This window comes from Triturus cristatus, chromosome 1_1 (assembly GCF_964204655.1).
Source record: "Triturus cristatus chromosome 1_1, aTriCri1.1, whole genome shotgun sequence".
NCBI classification, from domain to species: domain Eukaryota; kingdom Metazoa; phylum Chordata; class Amphibia; order Caudata; family Salamandridae; genus Triturus; species Triturus cristatus.
Genome location: NC_140579.1, coordinates 604,449,067 through 604,469,567, shown reverse-complemented (window position 1 = coordinate 604,469,567; position 20,501 = coordinate 604,449,067).

Genomic DNA, 20,501 nt, shown 5'->3' with positions numbered 1-20,501 from the left:
TTGCTCACCATGCCATTCCAGTTTGGACCCAGCCATATGCAAATCAGTCTTGACCCTGTGCCCAATGGAAACAGTCCAGCCTGAACTGCCAGGCCAGGTCCTCCCTGGACTGGAAACAAGCATCCTAGGACTGGTTTCGGGGTTTCACCCCTCTTCAGCCAGGATAGCTTGATTCCAGTGGCATGGAGAACACGGGACTCACGTCTGAGCATACCCGTCCCACTCGGGGTGACAAATGCAAAAATAACTATTGATGGACAGAATGCAGAACAATGTCTTACATTCACCCCAGTACAGAGATCTGGGCCTAAATCCATCGTTTTTTTGCTCACCATGCCATTCCAGTTTGGACCCAACCATATGCAAATTATTCTTGACCCAGTGCCCAATTGGAACAGTCCAGCCCGAGCTGCCAGGCCAGGTTCTCCCTGGACTGGAAACAAGCATCCTAGGACCGGTTTCGGGGTTTCACCCCTCTTCAGCCAGGATAGCTTGATTCCAGTGGCATGGAAAGCACAGGACTCACGTCTGAGCATACCCATCCCACTCGGGGTGACGAATGCAAAAAGAACTATGGATGGACAGAATGCAGAACAATGTCATATATTCACCCCAGTACAGAGATCTGAGCCTAAATCCATCGTTTTTTTGCTCACCATGCCATTACAGTTTGGACCCAGCCAGATGCAAATCAGTCTTGACCCTGTGCAGAATGGAAACAGTCCAGCCCGAACTGCCAGGCCAGGTCCTCCCTGGACTGGAAACAAGCATCCTAGGACCGGTTTTGGGGTTTCACCCCTCTTCAGCCAGGATAGCTTGATTCCAGTGGCATGGAGAGCACGGGACTCACGTCTGAGCATACCCGTCCCACTCGGGGTGACAAATGCAAAAAGAACTATTGATGGACAGAATGCCGAACAACGTCATACATTCACCCCAGTACAGAGATCTGGGCTTAAATCCATCGTTTTTTTGCTCACCATGCCATTCCAGTTTGGACCCAGCCATATGCAAATCAGTCTTGACCCTGTGCCCAATGGAAACAGTCCAGCCTGAACTGCCAGGCCAGGTCCTCCCTGGACTGGAAACAAGCATCCTAGGACTGGTTTCGGGGTTTCACCCCTCTTCAGCCAGGATAGCTTGATTCCAGTGGCATGGAGAACACGGGACTCACGTCTGAGCATACCCGTCCCACTCGGGGTGACAAATGCAAAAATAACTATTGATGGACAGAATGCAGAACAATGTCTTACATTCACCCCAGTACAGAGATCTGGGCCTAAATCCATCGTTTTTTTGCTCACCATGCCATTCCAGTTTGGACCCAACCATATGCAAATTATTCTTGACCCAGTGCCCAATTGGAACAGTCCAGCCCGAGCTGCCAGGCCAGGTTCTCCCTGGACTGGAAACAAGCATCCTAGGACCGGTTTCGGGGTTTCACCCCTCTTCAGCCAGGATAGCTTGATTCCAGTGGCATGGAAAGCACAGGACTCACGTCTGAGCATACCCATCCCACTCGGGGTGACAAATGCAAAAAGAACTATTGATGGACAGAATGCAGAACAATGTCATTCATTCACCCCAGTACAGAGATCTTGGCCTAAATCCATCGTTTTTTTGCTCACCATGCCATTCCAGTTTGGGCCCAGCCATATGCAAATCGGTCTTGACCCTGTGCCCAATGGGAACAGTCCAACCCGAACTGCCAGGCCAGGTCCTCCCTGGACTGGAAACATGCATCCTAGTACCGGTTTCGGGGTTTCACCCCTCTTCAGCCAGGATAGCTTGATTCCAGTGGCATGGAAAGCACGGGACTCACGTCTGAGCATACCCGTCCCACTCGGGGTGACAAATGTAAAAAGAACTATTGATGGACAGAATACAGAACAATGTCATACATTCACCCCAGTACAGGGATCTGGGCCTAAATCCATCGTTTGTTTGCTCATCATGCCATTCCAGTTTGGACCCAGCCATATGCAAATCAGTCTTGACCCTCTGCCAAATGGAAACAGTCCAGCCCGAACTGCCAGGCCAGGTCCTCCCTGGACTGGAAACAAGCATCCTAGGACCGGTTTCGGGGTTTCACCCCTCTTCAGCCAGGATAGCTTGATTCCAGTGGCATGGAGAGCACGGGACTCACGTCTGAGCATATCCGTCCCACTCGGGGTGACAAATGCAAAAAGAACTATTGATGGACAGAATGCAGAACAATGTCATTCATTCACCCCAGTACAGAGATCTTGGCCTAAATCCATCTTTTTTTGCTCACCATGCCATTCCAGTTTGGGCCCAGCCATATGCAAATCGGTCTTGACCCTGTGCCCAATGGGAACAGTCCAACCCGAACTGCCAGGCCAGGTCCTCCCTGGACTGGAAACATGCATCCTAGTACCGGTTTCGGGGCTTCACCCCTCTTCAGCCAGGATAGCTTGATTCCAGTGGCATGGAAAGCATGGGACTCACGTCTGAGCATACCCGTCCCACTCGGGGTGACAAATGTAAAAAGAACTATTGATGGACAGAATGCAGAACAATGTCATACATTCACCCCAGTACAGAGATCTGGGCCTAAATCCATCGTTTTTTTGCTCACCATGCCATTCCAGTTTGAACCCAGCCATATGCAAATCAGTCTTGACCCTGTGCCCAATGGGAACAGTCCAGCCCGAACTGCCAGGCCAGGTCCTACCTGGATTGGAAACAAGCATCCTAGGACCGGTTTCGGGGTTTCACCCCTCTTCAGCCAGGATAGCTTGATTCCAGTGGCATGGAGAGCACGGGACTCACGTCTGAGCATACCCGTCCCACTCGGGGTGACAAATGCAAAAACAACTATTGATGGACAGAATGCAGAACAATGTCATACATTCACCCCAGTACAGAGATCTGGGCCTAAATCCATGTTTTTTTTGCTCACCATGCCATTCCAGTTTGGACCCAGCCATATGCAAATCAGCCTTTACCCTGTGCCCAATGGGAAAAGTCCAGCCCGAACTGCCAGGCCAGGTCCTCCCTGGACTGGAAACAAGCATCCTATGACCAGTTTCGGGGTTTCACCCCTCTTCAGCCAGGATAGCTTGATTTCAGTGGCATGGAGAGTACGGGACTCACGTCTGAGCATACCCGTCCCACTCGGGGTGACAAATGCAAAAATAACTATTGATGTACAGAATGCAGAACAATATCTTACATTCACCCCAGTACAGAGATCTGGGCCTAAATCCATCGTTTTTTTGCTCACCATGCCATTCCAGTATGGACCCAGCCATATGCAAATTATTCTTGACCCAGTGCCCAATTGGAACAGTCCAGCCCGAGCTGCCAGGCCAGGTCCTCCCTGGACTGGAAACAAGCATCCTAGGACCTGTTTCGGGGTTTCACCCCTCTTCAGCCAGGATAGCTTGATTCCAGTGGCATGGACAGCACCGGACTCACGTCTGAGCATACCCGTCCCACTCGGGGTGACGAATGCAAAAAGAACTATGGATGGACAGAATGCAGAACAATGTCATACATTCACCCGAGTACAGAGATCTGGGCCTAAATCCATCGTTTTTTTGCTCACCATGCCATTACAGTTTGGACCCAGCCAGATGCAAATCAGTCTTGACCCTGTGCAGAATGGAAACAGTCCAGCCCGAACTGCCAGGCCAGGTCCTCCCTGGACTGGAAACAAGCATCCTAGGACCGGTTTTGGGGTTTCACCCCTCTTCAGCCAGGATAGGTTGATTCCAGTGGCATGGAGAGCACGGGACTCACGTCTGAGCATACCCGTCCCACTCGGGGTGACAAATGCAAAAAGAACTATTGATGGACAGAATGCAGAACAATGTCATACATTCACCCTAGTACAGAGATCTGGGCTTAAATCCATCGTTTTTTTGCTCACCATGCCATTCCAGTTTGGACCCAACCATATGCAAATTATTCTTGACCCAGTGCCCAATTGGAACAGTCCAGCCCGAGCTGCCAGGCCAGGTTCTCCCTGGACTGGAAACAAGCATCCTAGGACCGGTTTCGGGGTTTCACCCCTCTTCAGCCAGGATAGCTTGATTCCAGTGGCATGGAAAGCACAGGACTCACGTCTGAGCATACCCATCCCACTCGGGGTGACAAATGCAAAAAGAACTATTGATGGACAGAATGCAGAACAATGTCATTCATTCACCCCAGTACAGAGATCTTGGCCTAAATCCATCGTTTTTTTGCTCACCATGCCATTCCAGTTTGGGCCCAGCCATATGCAAATCGGTCTTGACCCTGTGCCCAATGGGAACAGTCCAACCCGAACTGCCAGGCCAGGTCCTCCCTGGACTGGAAACATGCATCCTAGTACCGGTTTCGGGGTTTCACCCCTCTTCAGCCAGGATAGCTTGATTCCAGTGGCATGGAAAGCACGGGACTCACGTCTGAGCATACCCGTCCTACTCGGGGTGACAAATGTAAAAAGAACTATTGATGGACAGAATGCAGAACAATGTCATACATTCACCCCAGTACAGAGATCTGGGCCTAAATCCATCGTTTTTTTGCTCACCATGCCATTCCAGTTTGAACCAAGCCATATGCAAATCAGTCTTGACCCTGTGCCCAATGGGAACAGTCCAGCCCGAACTGCCAGGCCAGGTCCTACCTGGATTGGAAACAAGCATCCTAGGACCGGTTTCGGGGTTTCACCCCTCTTCAGCCAGGATAGCTTGATTCCAGTGGCATGGAGAGCACGGGACTCACGTCTGAGCATACCCGTCCCACTCGGGGTGACAAATGCAAAAAGAACTATTGATGGACAGAATGCAGAACAATGTCATACATTCACCCCAGTACAGAGATCTGGGCCTAAATCCATGTTTTTTTTGCTCACCATGCCATTCCAGTTTGGACCCAGCCATATGCAAATCAGCCTTTACCCTGTGCCCAATGGGAAAAGTCCAGCCCGAACTGCCAGGCCAGGTCCTCCCTGGACTGGAAACAAGCATCCTATGACCAGTTTCGGGGTTTCACCCCTCTTCAGCCAGGATAGCTTGATTTCAGTGGCATGGAGAGTACGGGACTCACGTCTGAGCATACCCGTCCCACTCGGGGTGACAAATGCAAAAATAACTATTGATGTACAGAATGCAGAACAATATCTTACATTCACCCCAGTACAGAGATCTGGGCCTAAATCCATCGTTTTTTTGCTCACCATGCCATTCCAGTATGGACCCAGCCATATGCAAATTATTCTTGACCCAGTGCCCAATTGGAACAGTCCAGCCCGAACTGCCAGGCCAGGTCCTCCCTGGACTGGAAACAAGCATCCTAGGACTGGTTTCGGGGTTTCACCCCTCTTCAGCCAGGATAGCTTGATTCCAGTGGCATGGAGAGCACGGGACTCACGTCTGAGCATACCCGTCCCACTCGGGGTGACAAATGCAAAAATAACTATTGATGGACAGAATGCAGAACAATGTCTTACATTCACCCCAGTACAGAGATCTGGGCCTAAATCCATCGTTTTTTTGCTCACCATGCCATTCCAGTTTGGACCCAGCCATATGCAAATTATTCTTGACCCAGTGCCCAATTGGAACAGTCCAGCCCGAGCTGCCAGGCCAGGTCCTCCCTGGACTGGAAACAAGCATCCTAGGACCGGTTTCGGGGTTTCACCCCTCTTCAGCCAGGATAGCTTGATTCCTGTGGCATGGAGAGCACGGGACTCACGTCTGAGCATACCCGTCCCACTCGGGGTGACGAATGCAAAAAGAACTATGGATGGACAGAATGCAGAACAATGTCATACATTCACCGCAGTACAGAGATCTGGGCCTAAATCCATCGTTTTTTTGCTCACCATGCCATTCCAGTTTGGACCCAGCCATATGCAAATCAGTCTTGACCCTGTGCCGAATGGAAACAGTCCAGCCCGAACTGCCAGGCCAGGTCCTCCCTGGACTGGAAACAAGCGTCCTAGGACCGGTTTTGGGGTTTCACCCCTCTTCAGCCAGGATAGCTTGATTCAAGTGGCATGGAGAGCACGGGACTCACGTCTGAGCATACCCGTCCCACTCGGGGTGACAAATGCAAAAAGAACTATTGATGGACAGAATGCCGAACAATGCCATACATTCACCCCAGTACAGAGATCTGGGCTTAAATCCATCGTTTTTTTGCTCACCATGCCATTCCAGTTTGGACCCAGCCATATGCAAATCAGTCTTGACCCTGTGCCCAATGGAAACAGTCCAGCCCGAACTGCCAGGCCAGGTCCTCCCTGGACTGGAAACAAGCATCCTAGGACTGGTTTCGGGGTTTCACCCCTCTTCAGCCAGGATAGCTTGATTCCAGTGGCATGGAGAGCACGGGACTCACGTCTGAGCATATCCGTCCCACTCAGGGGGACAAATGCAAAAAGAACTATTGATGGATAGAATGCAGAACAAAGTCATACATTCACCCCAGTACAGAGATCTGGGCCTAAATCCATCGTTTTTTTGCTCACCATGCCATTCCAGTATGGACCCAGCCATATGCAAATTATTCTTGACCCAGTGCCCAATTGGAACAGTCCAGCCCGAGCTGCCAGGCCAGGTCCTCCCTGGACTGGAAACAAGCATCCTAGGACCGGTTTCGGGGTTTCACCCCTCTTCAGCCAGGATAGCTTCATTCCAGTGGCATGGACAGCACAGGACTCACGTCTGAGCATAACCGTCCCACTCGAGGTGACGAATGCAAAAAGAACTATGGATGGACAGAATGCAGAACAATGTCATATATTCACCCCAGTACAGAGATCTGGGCCTAAATCCATCGTTTTTTTACTCACCATGCCATTACAGTTTGGACCCAGCCAGATGCAAATCAGTCTTGACCCTGTGCAGAATGGAAACAGTCCAGCCCGAACTGCCAGGCCAGGTCCTCCCTGGACTGGAAACAAGCATCCTAGTACCGGTTTTGGGGTTTCACCCCTCTTCAGCCAGGATAGCTTGATTCCAGTGGCATGGAGAGCAAGGGACTCACGTCTGAGCATACCCGTCCCACTCGGGGTGACAAATGCAAAAAGAACTATTAATGGACAGAATGCCGAACAACGTCATACATTCACCCCAGTACAGAGATCTGGGCTTAAATCCATCGTTATTTTGCTCACCATGCCATTCCAGTTTGGACCCAGCCATATGCAAATCAGTCTTGACCCTGTGCCCAATGGAAACAGTCCAGCCCGTACTGCCAGGCCAGGTCCTCCCTGGACTGGAAACAAGCATCCTAGGACTGGTTTCGGGGTTTCACCCCTCTTCAGCCAGGATAGCTTGATTCCAGTGGCATGGAGAGCACGGGACTCACGTCTGAGCATACCTGTCCCACTCGGGGTGACAAATGCAAAAATAACTATTGATGGACAGAATGCAGAACAATGTCTTACATTCACCCCAGTACAGAGATCTGGGCCTAAATCCATCGTTTTTTTGCTCACCATGCCATTCCAGTATGGACCCAGCCATATGCAAATTATTCTTGACCCAGTGCCCAATTGGAACAGTCCAGCCCGAGCTGCCAGGCCAGGTTCTCCCTGGACTGGAAACAAGCATCCTAGGACCGGTTTCGGGGTTTCACCCCTCTTCAGCCAGGATAGCTTGATTCCAGTGGCATGGAAAGCACAGGACTCACGTCTGAGCATACCCATCCCACTCGGGGTGACAAATGCAAAAAGAACTATTGATGGACAGAATGCAGAACAATGTCATTAATTCACCCCAGTACAGAGATCTTGGCCTAAATCCATCGTTTTTTTGCTCACCATGCCATTCCAGTTTGGGCCCAGCCATATGCAAATCGGTCTTGACCCTGTGCCCAATGGGAACAGTCCAACCCGAACTGCCAGGCCAGGTCCTCCCTGGACTGGAAACATGCATCCTAGTACCGGTTTCGGGGTTTCACCCCTCTTCAGCCAGGATAGCTTGATTCCAGTGGCATGGAACGCACGGGACTCACGTCTGAGCATACCCGTCCCACTCGGGGTGACAAATGTAAAAAGAACTATTGATGGACAGAATGCAGAACAATGTCATACATTCACCCCAGTACAGAGATCTGGGCCTAAATCCATCGTTTTTTTGCTCACCATGCCATTCCAGTTTGAACCCAGCCATATGCAAATCAGTCTTGACCCTGTGCCCAATGGGAACAGTCCAGCCCGAACTGCCAGGCCAGGTCCTACCTGGATTGGAAACAAGCATCCTAGGACCGGTTTCGGGGTTTCACCCCTCTTCAGCCAGGATAGCTTGATTCCAGTGGCATGGAGAGCACGGGACTCACGTCTGAGCATACCCGTCCCACTCGGGGTGACAAATGCAAAAAGAACTATTGATGGACAGAATGCAGAACAATGTCATACATTCACCCCAGTACAGAGATCTGGGCCTAAATCCATGTTTTTTTTGCTCACCATGCCATTCCAGTTTGGACCCAGCCATATGCAAATCAGCCTTTACCCTGTGCCCAATGGGAAAAGTCCAGCCCGAACTGCCAGGCCAGGTCCTCCCTGGACTGGAAACAAGCATCCTATGACCAGTTTCGGGGTTTCACCCCTCTTCAGCCAGGATAGCTTGATTTCAGTGGCATGGAGAGTACGGGACTCACGTCTGAGCATATCCGTCCCACTTGGGGTTGACAAATGCAAAAATAACTATTGATGTACAGAATGCAGAACAAAATCTTACATTCACCCCAGTACAGAGATCTGGGCCTAAATCCATCGTTTTTTTGCTCACCATGCCATTCCAGTATGGACCCAGCCATATGCAAATTATTCTTGACCCAGTGCCCAATTGGAACAGTCCAGCCCGAGCTGCCAGGCCAGGTCCTCCCTGGACTGGAAACAAGCATCCTAGGACCGGTTTCGGGGTTTCACCCCTCTTCAGCCAGGATAGCTTGATTCCAGTGGCATGGACAGCACGGGACTCACGTCTGAGCATACCCGTCCCACTCGGGGTGACGAATGCAAAAAGAACTATGGATGGACAGAATGCAGAACAATGTCATACATTCACCCGAGTACAGAGATCTGGGCCTAAATCCATCGTTTTTTTGCTCACCATGCCATTACAGTTTGGACCCAGACAGATGCAAATCAGTCTTGACCCTGTGCCCAATGGGAACAGTCCAGCCCGAACTGCCAGGCCAGGTCCTACCTGGATTGGAAACAAGCATCCTAGGACCGGTTTCGGGGTTTCACCCCTCTTCAGCCAGGATAGCTTGATTCCAGTGGCATGGAGAGCACGGGACTCACGTCTGAGCATACCCGTCCCACTCGGGGTGACAAATGCAAAAACAACTATTGATGGACAGAATGCAGAACAATGTCATACATTCACCCCAGTACAGAGATCTGGGCCTAAATCCATGTTTTTTTTGCTCACCATGCCATTCCAGTTTGGACCCAGCCATATGCAAATCAGCCTTTACCCTGTGCCCAATGGGAAAAGTCCAGCCCGAACTGCCAGGCCAGGTCCTCCCTGGACTGGAAACAAGCATCCTATGACCAGTTTCGGGGTTTCACCCCTCTTCAGCCAGGATAGCTTGATTTCAGTGGCATGGAGAGTACGGGACTCACGTCTGAGCATACCCGTCCCACTCGGGGTGACAAATGCAAAAATAACTATTGATGTACAGAATGCAGAACAATATCTTACATTCACCCCAGTACAGAGATCTGGGCCTAAATCCATCGTTTTTTTGCTCACCATGCCATTCCAGTATGGACCCAGCCATATGCAAATTATTCTTGACCCAGTGCCCAATTGGAACAGTCCAGCCCGAGCTGCCAGGCCAGGTCCTCCCTGGACTGGAAACAAGCATCCTAGGACCTGTTTCGGGGTTTCACCCCTCTTCAGCCAGGATAGCTTGATTCCAGTGGCATGGACAGCACCGGACTCACGTCTGAGCATACCCGTCCCACTCGGGGTGACGAATGCAAAAAGAACTATGGATGGACAGAATGCAGAACAATGTCATACATTCACCCGAGTACAGAGATCTGGGCCTAAATCCATCGTTTTTTTGCTCACCATGCCATTACAGTTTGGACCCAGCCAGATGCAAATCAGTCTTGACCCTGTGCAGAATGGAAACAGTCCAGCCCGAACTGCCAGGCCAGGTCCTCCCTGGACTGGAAACAAGCATCCTAGGACCGGTTTTGGGGTTTCACCCCTCTTCAGCCAGGATAGGTTGATTCCAGTGGCATGGAGAGCACGGGACTCACGTCTGAGCATACCCGTCCCACTCGGGGTGACAAATGCAAAAAGAACTATTGATGGACAGAATGCAGAACAATGTCATACATTCACCCTAGTACAGAGATCTGGGCTTAAATCCATCGTTTTTTTGCTCACCATGCCATTCCAGTTTGGACCCAACCATATGCAAATTATTCTTGACCCAGTGCCCAATTGGAACAGTCCAGCCCGAGCTGCCAGGCCAGGTTCTCCCTGGACTGGAAACAAGCATCCTAGGACCGGTTTCGGGGTTTCACCCCTCTTCAGCCAGGATAGCTTGATTCCAGTGGCATGGAAAGCACAGGACTCACGTCTGAGCATACCCATCCCACTCGGGGTGACAAATGCAAAAAGAACTATTGATGGACAGAATGCAGAACAATGTCATTCATTCACCCCAGTACAGAGATCTTGGCCTAAATCCATCGTTTTTTTGCTCACCATGCCATTCCAGTTTGGGCCCAGCCATATGCAAATCGGTCTTGACCCTGTGCCCAATGGAAACAGTCCAACCTGAACTGCCAGGCCAGGTCCTCCCTGGACTGGAAACATGCATCCTAGTACCGGTTTCGGGGTTTCACCCCTCTTCAGCCAGGATAGCTTGATTCCAGTGGCATGGAAAGCACGGGACTCACGTCTGAGCATACCCGTCCCACTCGGGGTGACAAATGTAAAAAGAACTATTGATGGACAGAATGCAGAACAATGTCATACATTCACCCCAGTACAGAGATCTGGGCCTAAATCCATCGTTTTTTTGCTCACCATGCCATTCCAGTTTGAACCAAGCCATATGCAAATCAGTCTTGACCCTGTGCCCAATGGGAACAGTCCAGCCCGAACTGCCAGGCCAGGTCCTACCTGGATTGGAAACAAGCATCCTAGGACCGGTTTCGGGGTTTCACCCCTCTTCAGCCAGGATAGCTTGATTCCAGTGGCATGGAGAGCACGGGACTCACGTCTGAGCATACCCGTCCCACTCGGGGTGACAAATGCAAAAAGAACTATTGATGGACAGAATGCAGAACAATGTCATACATTCACCCCAGTACAGAGATCTGGGCCTAAATCCATGTTTTTTTTGCTCACCATGCCATTCCAGTTTGGACCCAGCCATATGCAAATCAGCCTTTACCCTGTGCCCAATGGGAAAAGTCCAGCCCGAACTGCCAAGCCAGGTCCTCCCTGGACTGGAAACAAGCATCCTATGACCAGTTTCGGGGTTTCACCCCTCTTCAGCCAGGATAGCTTGATTTCAGTGGCATGGAGAGTACGGGACTCACGTCTGAGCATACCCGTCCCACTCGGGGTGACAAATGCAAAAATAACTATTGATGTACAGAATGCAGAACAATATCTTACATTCACCCCAGTACAGAGATCTGGGCCTAAATCCATCGTTTTTTTGCTCACCATGCCATTCCAGTATGGACCCAGCCATATGCAAATTATTCTTGACCCAGTGCCCAATTGGAACAGTCCAGCCCGAACTGCCAGGCCAGGTCCTCCCTGGACTGGAAACAAGCATCCTAGGACTGGTTTCGGGGTTTCACCCCTCTTCAGCCAGGATAGCTTGATTCCAGTGGCATGGAGAGCACGGGACTCACGTCTGAGCATACCCGTCCCACTCGGGGTGACAAATGCAAAAATAACTATTGATGGACAGAATGCAGAACAATGTCTTACATTCACCCCAGTACAGAGATCTGGGCCTAAATCCATCGTTTTTTTGCTCACCATGCCATTCCAGTTTGGACCCAGCCATATGCAAATTATTCTTGACCCAGTGCCCAATTGGAACAGTCCAGCCCGAGCTGCCAGGCCAGGTCCTCCCTGGACTGGAAACAAGCATCCTAGGACCGGTTTCGGGGTTTCACCCCTCTTCAGCCAGGATAGCTTGATTCCTGTGGCATGGAGAGCACGGGACTCACGTCTGAGCATACCCGTCCCACTCGGGGTGACGAATGCAAAAAGAACTATGGATGGACAGAATGCAGAACAATGTCATACATTCACCGCAGTACAGAGATCTGGGCCTAAATCCATCGTTTTTTTGCTCACCATGCCATTCCAGTTTGGACCCAGCCATATGCAAATCAGTCTTGACCCTGTGCCGAATGGAAACAGTCCAGCCCGAACTGCCAGGCCAGGTCCTCCCTGGACTGGAAACAAGCGTCCTAGGACCGGTTTTGGGGTTTCACCCCTCTTCAGCCAGGATAGCTTGATTCAAGTGGCATGGAGAGCATGGGACTCACGTCTGAGCATACCCGTCCCACTCGGGGTGACAAATGCAAAAAGAACTATTGATGGACAGAATGCCGAACAATGCCATACATTCACCCCAGTACAGAGATCTGGGCTTAAATCCATCGTTTTTTTGCTCACCATGCCATTCCAGTTTGGACCCAGCCATATGCAAATCAGTCTTGACCCTGTGCCCAATGGAAACAGTCCAGCCCGAACTGCCAGGCCAGGTCCTCCCTGGACTGGAAACAAGCATCCTAGGACTGGTTTCGGGGTTTCACCCCTCTTCAGCCAGGATAGCTTGATTCCAGTGGCATGGAGAGCACGGGACTCACGTCTGAGCATATCCGTCCCACTCGGGGGGACAAATGCAAAAATAACTATTGATGGATAGAATGCAGAACAAAGTCATACATTCACCCCAGTACAGAGATCTGGGCCTAAATCCATCGTTTTTTTGCTCACCATGCCATTCCAGTATGGACCCAGCCATATGCAAATTATTCTTGACCCAGTGCCCAATTGGAACAGTCCAGCCCGAGCTGCCAGGCCAGGTCCTCCCTGGACTGGAAACAAGCATCCTAGGACCGGTTTCGGGGTTTCACCCCTCTTCAGCCAGGATAGCTTCATTCCAGTGGCATGGACAGCACAGGACTCACGTCTGAGCATAACCGTCCCACTCGAGGTGACGAATGCAAAAAGAACTATGGATGGACAGAATGCAGAACAATGTCATATATTCACCCCAGTACAGAGATCTGGGCCTAAATCCATCGTTTTTTTACTCACCATGCCATTACAGTTTGGACCCAGCCAGATGCAAATCAGTCTTGACCCTGTGAGGAATGGAAACAGTCCAGCCCAAACTGCCAGGCCAGGTCCTCCCTGGACTGGAAACAAGCATCCTAGTACCGGTTTTGGGGTTTCACCCCTCTTCAGCCAGGATAGCTTGATTCCAGTGGCATGGAGAGCAAGGGACTCACGTCTGAGCATACCCGTCCCACTCGGGGTGACAAATGCAAAAAGAACTATTGATGGACAGAATGCCGAACAACGTCATACATTCACCCCAGTACAGAGATCTGGGCTTAAATCCATCGTTATTTTGCTCACCATGCCATTCCAGTTTGGACCCAGCCATATGCAAATCAGTCTTGACCCTGTGCCCAATGGAAACAGTCCAGCCCGTACTGCCAGGCCAGGTCCTCCCTGGACTGGAAACAAGCATCCTAGGACTGGTTTCGGGGTTTCACCCCTCTTCAGCCAGGATAGCTTGATTCCAGTGGCATGGAGAGCACGGGACTCACGTCTGAGCATACCTGTCCCACTCGGGGTGACAAATGCAAAAATAACTATTGATGGACAGAATGCAGAACAATGTCTTACATTCACCCCAGTACAGAGATCTGGGCCTAAATCCATCGTTTTTTTGCTCACCATGCCATTCCAGTATGGACCCAGCCATATGCAAATTATTCTTGACCCAGTGCCCAATTGGAACAGTCCAGCCCGAGCTGCCAGGCCAGGTTCTCCCTGGACTGGAAACAAGCATCCTAGGACCGGTTTCGGGGTTTCACCCCTCTTCAGCCAGGATAGCTTGATTCCAGTGGCATGGAAAGCACAGGACTCACGTCTGAGCATACCCATCCCACTCGGGGTGACAAATGCAAAAAGAACTATTGATGGACAGAATGCAGAACAATGTCATTAATTCACCCCAGTACAGAGATCTTGGCCTAAATCCATCGTTTTTTTGCTCACCATGCCATTCCAGTTTGGGCCCAGCCATATGCAAATCGGTCTTGACCCTGTGCCCAATGGGAACAGTCCAACCCGAACTGCCAGGCCAGGTCCTCCCTGGACTGGAAACATGCATCCTAGTACCGGTTTCGGGGTTTCACCCCTCTTCAGCCAGGATAGCTTGATTCCAGTGGCATGGAAAGCACGGGACTCACGTCTGAGCATACCCGTCCCACTCGGGGTGACAAATGTAAAAAGAACTATTGATGGACAGAATGCAGAACAATGTCATACATTCACCCCAGTACAGAGATCTGGGCCTAAATCCATCGTTTTTTTGCTCACCATGCCATTCCAGTTTGAACCCAGCCATATGCAAATCAGTCTTGACCCTGTGCCCAATGGGAACAGTCCAGCCCGAACTGCCAGGCCAGGTCCTACCTGGATTGGAAACAAGCATCCTAGGACCGGTTTCGGGGTTTCACCCCTCTTCAGCCAGGATAGCTTGATTCCAGTGGCATGGAGAGTACGGGACTCACGTCTGAGCATACCCGTCCCACTCGGGGTGACAAATGCAAAAAGAACTATTGATGGACAGAATGCAGAACAATGTCATACATTCACCCCAGTACAGAGATCTGGGCCTAAATCCATGTTTTTTTTGCTCACCATGCCATTCCAGTTTGGACCCAGCCATATGCAAATCAGCCTTTACCCTGTGCCCAATGGGAAAAGTCCAGCCCGAACTGCCAGGCCAGGTCCTCCCTGGACTGGAAACAAGCATCCTATGACCAGTTTCGGGGTTTCACCCCTCTTCAGCCAGGATAGCTTGATTTCAGTGGCATGGAGAGTACGGGACTCACGTCTGAGCATACCCGTCCCACTCGGGGTGACAAATGCAAAAATAACTATTGATGTACAGAATGCAGAACAATATCTTACATTCACCCCAGTACAGAGATCTGGGCCTAAATCCATCGTTTTTTTGCTCACCATGCCATTCCAGTATGGACCCAGCCATATGCAAATTATTCTTGACCCAGTGCCCAATTGGAACAGTCCAGCCCGAGCTGCCAGGCCAGGTCCTCCCTGGACTGGAAACAAGCATCCTAGGACCGGTTTCGGGGTTTCACCCCTCTTCAGCCAGGATAGCTTGATTCCAGTGGCATGGACAGCACGGGACTCACGTCTGAGCATACCCGTCCCACTCGGGGTGACGAATGCAAAAAGAACTATGGATGGACAGAATGCAGAACAATGTCATACATTCACCCGAGTACAGAGATCTGGGCCTAAATCCATCGTTTTTTTGCTCACCATGCCATTACAGTTTGGACCCAGACAGATGCAAATCAGTCTTGACCCTGTGCAGAATGGAAACAGTCCAGCCCGAACTGCCAGGCCAGGTCCTCCCTGGACTGGAAACAAGCATCCTAGGACCGGTTTTGGGGTTTCACCCATCTTCAGCCAGGATAGCTTGATTCCAGTGGCATGGAGAGCACGGGACTCACGTCTGAGCATACCCGTTCCACTCGGGGTGACAAATGCAAAAAGAACTATTGATGGACAGAATGCCGAACAACGTCATACATTCACCCCAGTACAGAGATCTGGGCTTAAATCCATCGTTTTTTTGCTCACCATGCCATTCCAGTTTGGACCCAGCCATATGCAAATCAGTCTTGACCCTGTGCCCAATGGAAACAGTCCAGCCCGAACTGCCAGGCCAGGTCCTCCCTGGACTGGAAACAAGCATCCTAGGACTGGTTTCGGGGTTTCACCCCTCTTCAGCCAGGATAGCTTGATTCCAGTGGCATGGAGAGCACGGGACTCACGTCTGAGCATACCCGTCCCACTCGGGGTGACAAATGCAAAAATAACTATTGCTGGACAGAATGCAGAACAATGTCTTACATTCACCCCAGTACAGAGATCTGGGCCTAAATCCATCGTTTTTTTGCTCACCATGCCATTCCAGTTTGGACCCAGCCATATGCAAATTATTCTTGACCCAGTGCCCAATTGGAACAGTCCAGCCGGAGCTGCCAGGCCAGGTCCTCCCTGGACTGGAAACAAGCATCCTAGGACCGGTTTCGGGGTTTCACCCCTCTTCAGCCAGGATAGCTTGATTCCAGTGGCATGGAGAGCACGGGACTCACGTCTGAGCATACCCGTCCCACTCGGGGTGACGAATGCAAAAAGAACTATGGATGGACAGAATGCAGAACAATGTCATACATTCACCGCAGTACAGAGATCTGGGCCTAAATCCATCGTTTTTTTGCTCACCATGCCATTCCAGTTTGGACCCAGCCATATGCAAATCAGTCTTGACCCTGTGCCGAATGGAAACAGTCCAGCCCGAACTGCCAGGCCAGGTCCTCCCTGGACTGGAAACAAGCGTCCTAGGGCCGGTTTTGGGGTATCACCCCTCTTCAGCCAGGATAGCTTGATTCAAGTGGCATGGAGAGCACGGGACTCACGTCTGAGCATACCCGTCCCACTCGGGGTGACGAATGCAAAAAGAACTATGGATGGACAGAATGCAGAACAATGTCATACATTCACCGCAGTACAGAGATCTGGGCCTAAATCCATCGTTTTTTTGCTCACCATGCCATTCCAGTTTGGACCCAGCCATATGCAAATCAGTCTTGACCCTGTGCCGAATGGAAACAGTCCAGCCCGAACTGCCAGGCCAGGTCCTCCCTGGACTGCAAACAAGCATCCTAGGACTGGTTTCGGGGTTTCACCCCTCTTCAGCCAGGATAGCTTGATTCCAGTGGCATGGAGAGCACGGGACTCACGTCTGAACACATCCGTCCCACTCGGGGGGACAAATGCAAAAAGAACTATTGATGGACAGAATGCAGAACAATGTCATACATTCACCCCAGTACAGAGATCTGGGCCTAAATCCATCGTTTTTTTGCTCACCATGCCATTCCAGTATGGACCCAGCCATATGCAAATTATTCTTGACCCAGTGCCCAATTGGAACAGTCCAGCCCGAGCTGCCAGGCCAGGTCCTCCCTAGACTGGAAACAAGCATCCTAGGACCGGTTTCGGGGTTTCACCCCTCTTCAGCCAGGATAGCTTCATTCCAGTGGCATGGACAGCACAGGACTCACGTCTGAGCATAACCGTCCCACTCGGGGTGACGAATGCAAAAAGAACTATGGATGGACAGAATGCAGAACAATGTCATATATTCACCCCAGTACAGAGATCTGGGCCTAAATCCATCGTTTTTTTACTCACCATGCCATTACAGTTTGGACCCCGCCAGATGCAAATCAGTCTTGACCCTGTGCAGAATGGAAACAGTCCAGCCCGAACTGCCAGGCCAGGTCCTCCCTGGACTGGAAACAAGCATCCTAGGACCGGTTTTGGGGTTTCACCCCTCTTCAGCCAGGATAGCTTGATTCCAGTGGCATGGAGAGCACGGGACTCACGTCTGAGCATACCCGTCCCACTCGGGGTGACAAATGCAAAAAGAACTATTGATGGACAGAATGCCGAACAACGTCATACATTCACCCCAGTACAGAGATCTGGGCTTAAATCCATCGTTATTTTGCTCACCATGCCATTCCAGTTTGGACCCAGCCATATGCAAATCAGTCTTGACCCTGTGCCCAATGGAAACAGTCCAGCCCGTACTGCCAGGCCAGGTCCTCCCTGGACTGGAAACAAGCATCCTAGGACTGGTTTCGGGGTTTCACCCCTCTTCAGCCAGGATAGCTTGATTCCAGTGGCATGGAGAGCACGGGACTCACGTCTGAGCATACCCGTCCCACTCGGGGTGACAAATGCAAAAATAACTATTGATGGACAGAATGCAGAACAATGTCTTACATTCACCCCAGTACAGAGATCTGGGCCTAAATCCATCGTTTTTTTGCTCACCATGCCATTCCAGTATGGACCCAGCCATATGCAAATTATTCTTGACCCAGTGCCCAATTGGAACAGTCCAGCCCGAGCTGCCAGGCCAGGTTCTCCCTGGACTGGAAACAAGCATCCTAGGACCGGTTTCGGGGTTTCACCCCTCTTCAGCCAGGATAGCTTGATTCCAGTGGCATGGAAAGCACAGGACTCACGTCTGAGCATACCCATCCCACTCGGGGTGACAAATGTAAAAAGAACTATTGATGGACAGAATGCAGAACAATGTCATACATTCACCCCAGTACAGAGATCTGGGCCTAAATCCATCGTTTTTTTGCTCACCATGCCATTCCAGTTTGAACCCAGCCATATGCAAATCAGTCTTGACCCTGTGCCCAATGGGAACAGTCCAACCCGAACTGCCAGGCCAGGTCCTCCCTGGACTGGAAACATGCATCCTAGTACCGGTTTCGGGGTTTCACCCCTCTTCAGCCAGGATAGCTTGATTCCAGTGGCATGGAAAGCACGGGACTCACGTCTGAGCATACCCGTCCCACTCGGGGTGACAAATGTAAAAAGAACTATTGATGGACAGAATGCAGAACAATGTCATACATTCACCCCAGTACAGAGATCTGGGCCTAAATCCATCGTTTTTTTGCTCACCATGCCATTCCAGTTTGAACCCAGCCATATGCAAATCAGTCTTGACCCTGTGCCCAATGGGAACAGTCCAGCCCGAACTGCCAGGCCAGGTCCTACCTGGATTGGAAACAAGCATCCTAGGACCGGTTTCGGGGTTTCACCCCTCTTCAGCCAGGATAGCTTGATTCCAGTGGCATGGAGAGCACGGGACTCACGTCTGAGCATACCCGTCCCACTCGGGGTGACAAATGCAAAAAGAACTATTGATGGACAGAATGCAGAACAATGTCATACATTCACCCCAGTACAGAGATCTGGGCCTAAATCCATGTTTTTTTTGCTCACCATGCCATTCCAGTTTGGACCCAGCCATATGCAAATCAGCCTTTACCCTGTGCCCAATGGGAAAAGTCCAGCCCGAACTGCCAGGCCAGGTCCTCCCTGGACTGGAAACAAGCATCCTATGACCAGTTTCGGGGTTTCACCCCTCTTCAGCCAGGATAGCTTGATTTCAGTGGCATGGAGAGTACGGGACTCACGTCTGAGCATACCCGTCCCACTCGGGGTGACAAATGCAAAAATAACTATTGATGTACAGAATGCAGAACAATATCTTACATTCACCCCAGTACAGAGATCTGGGCCTAAATCCATCGTTTTTTTGCTCACCATGCCATTCCAGTATGGACCCAGCCATATGCAAATTATTCTTGACCCAGTGCCCAATTGGAACAGTCCAGCCCGAGCTGCCAGGCCAGGTCCTCCCTGGACTGGAAACAAGCATCCTAGGACCGGTTTCGGGGTTTCACCCCTCTTCAGCCAGGATAGCTTGATTCCAGTGGCATGGACAGCACGGGACTCACGTCTGAGCATACCCGTCCCACTCGGGGTGACGAATGCAAAAAGAACTATGGATGGACAGAATGCAGAACAATGTCATACATTCACCCGAGTACAGAGATCTGGGCCTAAATCCATCGTTTTTTTGCTCACCATGCCATTACAGTTTGGACCCAGACAGATGCAAATCAGTCTTGACCCTGTGCAGAATGGAAACAGTCCAGCCCGAACTGCCAGGCCAGGTCCTCCCTGGACTGGAAACAAGCATCCTAGGACCGGTTTTGGGGTTTCACCCATCTTCAGCCAGGATAGCTTGATTCCAGTGGCATGGAGAGCACGGGACTCACGTCTGAGCATACCCGTCCCACTCGGGGTGACAAATGCAAAAAGAACTATTGATGGACAGAATGCCGAACAACGTCATACATTCACCCGAGTACAGAGATCTGGGCTTAAATCCATCGTTTTTTTGCTCACCATGCCATTCCAGTTTGGACCCAGCCATATGCAAATCAGTCTTGACCCTGTGCCCAATGGAAACAGTCCAGCCCGAACTGCCAGGCCAGGTCCTCCCTGGACTGGAAACAAGCATCCTAGGACTGGTTTCGGGGTTTCACCCCTCTTCAGCCAGGATAGCTTGATTCCAGTGGCATGGAGAGCACGGGACTCACGTCTGAGCATACCCGTCCCACTCGGGGTGACAAATGCAAAAATAACTATTGATGGACAGAATGCAGAACAATGTCTTACATTCACCCCAGTACAGAGATCTGGGCCTAAATCCATCGTTTTTTTGCTCACCATGCCATTCCAGTTTGGACCCAGCCATATGCAAATTATTCTTGACCCAGTGCCCAATTGGAACAGTCCAGCCCGAGCTGC